Source organism: Zea mays, chromosome 2 (assembly GCF_902167145.1).
Source record: "Zea mays cultivar B73 chromosome 2, Zm-B73-REFERENCE-NAM-5.0, whole genome shotgun sequence".
In the NCBI taxonomy this organism is placed as follows: domain Eukaryota; kingdom Viridiplantae; phylum Streptophyta; class Magnoliopsida; order Poales; family Poaceae; genus Zea; species Zea mays.
In genome coordinates, this window is record NC_050097.1 from 228,305,636 (window position 1) to 228,314,381 (window position 8,746).

Sequence of the window (8,746 nt, forward strand, 5' to 3'; positions counted from 1 at the left end):
CCAGGCACAAACAGTGCCTAATGAAATCGTCATCGAGGCCATGATCAAGGGCTCCGACCAGGACCCACAATACAATATTTTGCAAGGAAGCCACCACAGACCTTGGAGAAGCTTCTCCAGAAGATGGATGAATACATCCGAGCTGACAACAATATCTGCCAGAGAAGGGAGGAAGCGTACATGTATTTTGAGATGACTAGGGGCTTCGGAGGAAGACTTCACCCCAGGCATGTCAGAACGATCCACAATCCCAACACAAATGATGACAAGGCCAATCATACTCAGAGCAGCCAGCAAAGCTCACAGTCTTCGGGAATGCAGCAAACTTCCTATAGGCCACCAGCCCCGAGAGGCAGAGGGGGAGAAGCTTCGGAGGAAGGTATGGTAATCAGCCCAGGAGACTGTTTTGCCTATTTTGTGGGGAAGATAAGGGACACACGACAAGGACGTGCCAAGTCACGATCCAGAAGCAGAAGGAAATCGTTGAAGCCGAAGCGCGGTAGAACCAGCCGAAGCAGGTCTTGCATACTGCTTCATGCTATTCCCCATATATCCCCGAGTATGTGGGCAATCAACAACCTACGGTGTCCGTTGCTTCAGCAAGTCACTCCCAAGCCTCCTGGGCTCAGTCGCCACCACCACCACCACTGGCGCCTACCTTGGTCCATAACCAACAGCGAGAAGGGCATCGCCAGGCTCAGCAACAGCGCGACACTCGGGAGGAGTTCGAAGCTCGCACAGTCAACAGTATTGTGCCCGAGTCAAGGCATATCTACTGAAGGTAGCACATCGCTTCGACTAGAGAGTGTCTTAATGCAATGTATCTCTACCTTTTTTGTCTTTATATTTTTTCTTCTCAAAAGACAATACAAGGAGGTTTAACCTTCATCTTGATGTAATAAGTATGTGGTTACACCATCGAGTGTAACACAAAAGGATCATGAAGCTCCAAAGTCGTTCCTAAGGGGATGCAGAGCTAAGTTACCACCTAAGTGAAAGATGAAGAAGCTCCAAAGTCGTTCCTAAGGGGATGCAGAGCTTAAATGCCACCTAAGTCAAAGGTGAAGAAGCTCCAAAGTCGTTCCTAAGGGGATGCAAAGCTTAGCTCCAAAGTCGTTCATAAGGGAATGCAGAACTGAAATACGACCTAAGAAAAAGGTGAAGAGACTCCAAAGTCGTTCCTAAGGGGATGCAAAGTCTTATCTTTTATGTTTCGCACTCCAACATCATTTGCATCATGCCATGACATCATATTGCATCATGACATCGCATTATACATCATTTTGCATCAACAAAAGCAGTGAAAAAATGAGGATTTCTCCTTCAGCTTCGGCAAAGATTTATGAAAGAATATTAAAGATGCATGGTTCATGCTTGAAGCTATTGCCATGTGAAGTTTATGCTTCCGACAATACTATACCTACGCAATCTCTACACCAAGAATCAAACATCATACAGTAGCTTCAGCAAAGAAGGGGGGTTTCTTTCTGAAGCGTGAAAAGAAGGGAAGGTGTTTTTTCGCCGCTGGCTCAAAAACGGTATGTACGAAGGTTCCACGCTTCATAAAAAAATATATTACATCAATATACATACAAATTGTTTACAAGTGTTTCTTACAAAACTAGGAATCATCTTCCAGGACATTAAACTAGCAAAAATACAAAGTTTTAGTCTTCCCTAAGGACTTTATCGGCAACTTCGTTCAGAAGCCTGTCAATAGCTTCGTCAATAGCGTCATTAGCAATTTTAATAATGTCCAGCGCCTCTTTGACGGACGGGTCAGCTTCAGGATTGTATGGTTCGGGAGGTGGAGAGAATTCAGCTGCATTGAGGCACAAATATCTGTCACTGTCGAAACTGAAAAACTTACGAAAATGAGTTAAGAAATGCATACCTATTAGTCTAGCCCGCTCGGCAGCTTCTTCGGCTCTTTTTGCTTCTTCTAAAGCATCATGAGATTCCTTCTCATTTCTTTTGATGGCTTCATCAGCGATTTCTCGTCCACCCTTCAGCCATAGTTCAAAATAAAATTTCCCACCTAGGGTAGTAGCTTCGGCTGAAGGGTTTCTGATATCATCAGCTGAGAACGCGAAATCTGGCTGATCTACAACCTTAGCATGATCGCAACCAGCCTTTTCCAAGATGGACGTAGCACCACGGGCACTAGCAAAAGCACAAAAGTCTCTTCGAACACTAAGAACTTCTTCAAAAGCTTCGACTTCGCCATTTATCCATTAAATGACTTCATCAGGATTTCCACGAATTTTTGCTCGGAGGAATACGCTCCAACCTTAGAAAAGTTGTTCTTTAAATTTTTAGCGCATTCCATGGATATTTCATAACATTTTTCCTTAGCGGCCTGAAGCTCATCGACATTCTTTTGCGCTCTTGATCTTTCAATTTCACATATTTTGCGCTTCACCGCTTCAACTTCAAAGTTCTCAGTTGCTTCGTCAACCCTCCTCTTTAGTTCTTGAACCTCGGCTTCATGAGCTTCGGCTTGAGTGGAAAGCCTGGCTTCGCTAGATTTGAATCTTTCTACTAAAGAGAGTAATATTTTATCCTTCTCAAGAGCTTCGTTTCTTATGTAATAACCTTTTAATGAAGGTTTCCAAGAGCTATTCGACAGCTCTCATCCTCAGCATCTTTCTGGGCTTTCAGAGCCTTGCTTAGGATCAAACCCTAGAAAACGAAGAGTGAACATGTAATGATGATAAGAAATACTACAAAAATAGTTTATTGTAACGCAAATTGCAAAATAACAAATCAAAGTATACACACCTTCAGGCTGTTGTAGCAAGGCTGTGTGCAAGTTGATCTTTCGACATTGCAGATAGGCCAAGCTCAAGCTTCGGATATCCTATGTTGTCCATTATTTCCCGACAGACATTTAATTCTTTGCTGTCTGGTAGACATTAAAGGAAGTCATCTTCGTCATTTCCACCGTATACCAAGGACCCTCAGGGGTATTTTAGATCCTTAGCATAGTGTTGTACTTCGGCAATCTGCTCTTCTGATAGTCGCTTTCCCAAAGCATGTCGAACAATATAGTCCAAATCACCCTAGGAAGGTGCCTCAGGAGCAGGCGCCGAGGGTTTCTCTGGAAGACTTTCTTCCGTAAGATTTTCTGGTGTAGCTTCCGAAGGTCCCGCCTTGGCATGAGCAGAGGTGCTTGTAGTAATCATCTCTAAGACATCTTCAGTTTTGCTGCCAGAAACTTTAGCAGAAGAAGGAAGCGTCATTTTCACAGATTCTAGAAAAGCTTCCCAGACACTAGCCATCCTCCTCTTCCTTGGAGTTCCTGTGGTAGCTGGTAGCTTCGGCAGTGCTGTCACCATCATCTTCGGGTGCTCTGGTACTTTTTCTACTACCTTTTCTGGCTCTGGCTCTCTGGCGAGTCTGCACTAGCTTCAATAGGCACAACAAGAATAGTCTCTATGGCTAGGGGGGTTGATTCCACCCTTTCAATTAATTTCGGCACATCGACCGTCTCGATGTGCCTAGGCCTACGTGTCAAAACCTTGATTTTCTTTGACTGCGACACACCAGTAGACGCCGAGGTAGTGGCTTTCCTTTTTCTCCCTTATTTCTGGATGGGATAGCAGTAGTCTAGGTAAACGAATCCAATAACATCAAACACTCTATTTAACCTCTTCTTGTCGCGAGCGCCGAAGGCAATCGTCATAGCTTCATCTTCCGCCTTCGAGTACGCTCCAAGTATCTCATAACTTGTGGCTTCTATAGCATTCAACCAATCATCGTTTGGCTCATCAAACTGGTTTCTGAACCGAAAACTATACTTCAAATAAACCAGGCCACCCTGGCTAGAACCAGCGACGGTTTCCTTCGACATTTCCCATTCGCTTGCAAGAGGCCATATTTTTGTAAGCAATATGCTCTTGAACTAAGTCTCTTGTGCCAATATAGGTGCACACTATATTGAAAGCAGCTTGGCACGCTTGCACATCATTCCCAAGTGCAGTGGATGGCCTTCTAATGCCGAAGCGAGACCATACATGATGTTGGATAATCCCTTTTACATCTTCCCTTTGACTCAGGTCATTATTCACGTAAAACCATTCATTCATCCAAGAACCCGGTCATTTCTTTTGAAACGTGGGCACAGGGTAATTCACCTCAGATCGAGGCAGGAAGCTGTAACAACCAAAAATTGTTATGATACTGCTCCTTCCCGGTTGCCTTCGTCTGATAGGACATCTCATGAATATTGTAGAAGCATCTTGCATCTAGCTCCAATCCTTGGATCCTTAGGGTCCAGATAAAAACTCCCACTCTAATAAAAGCTTCGGGGGTAATCTGATAAAGGTATATCTCAAACGTCTTAAAAATCTCGACCAGCATCTTATAGAGCGGAAAGTGAAGCCCATCTTTCATGAAGCTCCTGAAGATTACCACTTCATCACTTTCTGGCAGGGGAACGGTGTCTTCTCCTCTAGCCCTCACTATAGATACATCATGAAAGTATTTGCCTTTCATCGCTTCAATTTGACCTTTTTGTTTGCGGATTTCCCAAAAACAACATGGCTGGGTCTCCATGGCCGATCTTCGGCATTTTCATTCTCACTCTCAATATCGAAGCTTTCACTGTCGCTTGAATCACCAGATAGCCCAGCTAGTATCCCGTTGGTGATCTTATCTATGTTGGTCCTTTCCATGGCTTCGTAAAAGCCAGTGAGTGTGGGGTCAGCGCTTTTCTTGTCTTCAACCGTTTTGGTGATGGTCACGTCAGAAAACCAAAGCTCGCAAATAATTAAACTCGGAGAACAGGAAGACTAAACAACAACTGTAGCACGAAAGCTAGATGGCACGAAAAATATTTGCGACACAACCTTCTATATATACTCAGAGCCCTACAGTTAGGTGGGTCCCACGGTTCAGAATGATTCGCTATTCTAGCGAAGGGAAGGTGTTTTTTGGACCTTCGGCTAAAGGTCTTCGTTCACGTCGCAGTCTGACTTTGTTACAATAAAACAAAGTAATACTACGAGGGGCTACTGTTGGGGGCCTTCCTCTTCCGAAGGTCCTTAAAAACTTAATTAACCATTTGTTTTCAGCGTAAGCTATTACAGGAAGCTTCGTCTCCAGGATGCAAGCCTCTTCCTCATGATGAAGGCATACGAGATGAAGACAAATCTAAAGAAGATAAGAGTAAACGCCGAAGCTATCGCTAGACTGACATCTTTGGCTCACAACGGAGACGTAGTATGATGATGATGATGCTGACCGAAGGAGAAAAAGACTACTTAGTCCTTAATGATTTGTATTACGATCATAAGTGAATATTGGGGACATAAGTGTAGTTATACCCGAGCTGCGTCCCGTGCCTATAAATAGATGAACAGTAGCACCGTACTGTTCACGTTGAATGGTAATCACTCTCTCGCGTCTTCACCTTCGAGCAAGCCGAAGGTATCAATGTAATATGAATTCTGTTGGTATTCATACATGTTTTATAGAATGCAAATATGAATGAATTATCGAGATACACTTACTATCTTTGCCCCTTTACATTCTTGTTTACATATTGAACGATGAAGACATGTCCTCCATGACCTTCGTCCGATGATCATTATATCCATGGGGAGATAATGCTTCGGAAGACGAAGGTCCCCAATACTTAACAATTGTGTTGCCTTATTCTTGATCCACAACATTTGAGAAAAGTGGCCAACATATCCATTTATGAATGCCATGTTAGGATGAGTACATATTTGAGCATACATTATGCTTCCAATAGCTGAAGCGTACAAAACTAATTTCATTTTATTGATCTTATATCGGTTTTCTACGGCCTTGATCGCTCCTCAACTTATCACCCTTGATTACTAGAGCAGTTGTGTGGTTACACACCTGCATACTGAATTTTTAAGAATATTTTGTATATACGCCTTTTGTGATAGACCTAATACACTTTTATTTCTATCTTGGTGAATTTCAATTCTTAAGACATAAGATTCCTCCTCGATATATTTCATACCGAAGTGAGAGGGCTTAAAAACTTTTGGTCTCTAAGATCATGTCCAACAGTTCACTCATATTATCACCAAAAATATTGTTTTGCACTTTAGACTGTATTATTCACAGAGTGGAGTTTGAATATAGGTATGAGGATGGGTAAGATGCTAGAGGTAGCCTAATATCAAATTCTTGTCACTGCTCACTAATAGGATATATTCGATGTATAGCAGAACAAAAGATATATCTACCATTGCATACATGCATTCCTGCTATATGTTTTTCTTAAACCCAAAATTGCTAATAGTCTTATTAAACATCAGATACCATTGTCTCGACGCTCCTTTCAATCCATAGATGAGATCATAGTTTTATATTCCTTGAAGCCTTATGTTTGTTTGGTGCACCAAACCATTCACGCTAACGCACCTAACCGTCCGGGGCCTACATGTGGACTAGCCGTTAAACACACCGAACCGTCTGCCTTGGCTCACTGGACCATCCGCACAAGGGTACCGAAAACACATTCTCTGAGCAATCGGTCTGGTGTGCCGCCGGTGCATCACCGGATGGTCCGATGGGCATCCGGACTGTCCGTCTATGCCTTCGGACCTTTCATAGGAAGCCTATTTTTGTGATGTTTGAGTTTCTTTTCTTAGGCTTCTCTTGTCTTGTGTCTTGGACTTAATTTATGTTGGTTAGTCTTCAATGAGTTTTCCAATGTCTTCTTTGAGGTGTTGCTCCCTCAATGCCTTAGTCCAAAACCACTTCGCATCCTGTGAACTGTTAACATAAACACTAGCAAACACATTAGTTCATAGGTTATGTTGATAATCAAACGCCAAAATTATTTAATCAAATGGGTCGAGGTCCATTTTCCTTATAATCCCTCATGGTCTTGAGCCACTGGGATGAAGCATGATTTTCATAGCTTCCTCAAAAGAGGTTGTATCACCCTTGGTGTCTATATCCACAATCATATAAAGTACATATCCACTTTCATAAACTTCATAATCATTGAGAATAATTGATTTCCTATTCCTTTTTAGTTTTTCTAAGATTTTCTTAAATAAGTTCACTGATTTTTATGAGACTGTTCTGGCTCCTCATCTATAAGGGTAATGATCTATGGCACCATGACTAGAGACTCAGTGACACTAACATTTGTGTTTGGAAGACCAACAATAGGTACCATAGTAATGAATGATGTGACTACAACAATTATAGAGAAGAAAGGCTCAAAATCATAGGAGTTAAAGCAACAACCTGCTCCTTACCAATGCCAATCTTTCAGGGTACCATAGTCTCCCCAATCATTTTGTCCTCTAAAAACACAACATAACTTATTTCAATAAGCTTAATTAGTATTTTTATTAGGACAGAAGAAATAATATTCCTTTGATCTTTTAGGATAGCTAATGAAATAACGATTTATTATCTTAGAGTATAACTTTTTGATATTTGGATTAAATATCTTAGCTTCCGCTATACATCCCCACACATGTAAATGATCTAGTGAAGGGTTCCTCCTAGTCCATAACACATATGGTATTTTAGACACCAACTTACTAAGAACTCTATTAAGAATATAAGGGGTGGTTTTAGTGCCTCCTCCACCCATAAGCTAATCAGTAAAATGGAGTGACTTATCATGCATCTTACCATATTTAGTAAGGTGTGATTGCACCTTGTATCCACTTAATTCTGTTGAAGGTTACCTAACATTAAATATTGGGCAACTATGTCAAGGAACTTGGCTATAAGGAGTGTGTTTTCGGTAGTATTCATCTTTAAGTCATGTTGGTTCTCAACTTTAGCTTTAAATATCTTAAACTTGTCGAACACAAGGGGAGAGGTGGTGTCGGTGTTTCGAGTAAGAGCACCAGCGAGTAGATTTGTGTATATATGTGTGTTTTGGTCTGGATGGTGTGCTGGTGGGGTGCGAGAGTTTACACTGGTTCGGGCAGAATGTCTCTACTTTAGCAGGGCCGGTCCTAGCATTTTAGGGGCCCTAGACGAAAACTAATTTAAAGGCCCCTATTATCTCTCTATATTATATATCTAATATGTATCTATATATAAAGTTTTTTAAAATATGATTGTTGGTCATAAATAGTTTTTTCAATAATTCTAGTTTTCAAAAAAATTACGGCTAAGATTCGATAGGCAATAGAGACATTAGGATAACAATTCACCTCTAAGATATTCTTGAAAATTCATGTAGCAGACAATACTCCATTCAAAAATCTCTTATCTTGGTGCCGAAGTAAATAAGAGTTTGGGATAAAAATTTTGACTTTAAAATCCAATATAGAATATATCAATGAACAATCATTAGTTCATGAGATTGAAAAATACACACATATAACATATAATATAAGAATTAGTACACTATACGCTACGACTATAGTCATCTATCGAACACGCACTCAGGGTGTCACCACGTCGTGTTAGGAGTCTGCGATGATTTGTTTTCTCTATGACTGCAATAGGCTCATCGATTTGTTTCTTAAATTTCCAACCAGCTACATCTAGCGAATAGACTATTGAATAATGTTTGATCAAGACCAATTACTAAATATCCATAGCACACATTATATACTTATACTTAATACATATTTAGGGGCCCCGTAACTTCGGAGGCCCTGGGCGGCCGCCCACTCTGCCCACCCCCAGGGCCGGCCCTGTACTTTAGTCTTTGGTGGCTTGCACTACCATCACATGATATCTTGTAGTAGGAATTACAAGCGAGTCGAGAGAGGTAGAAGAT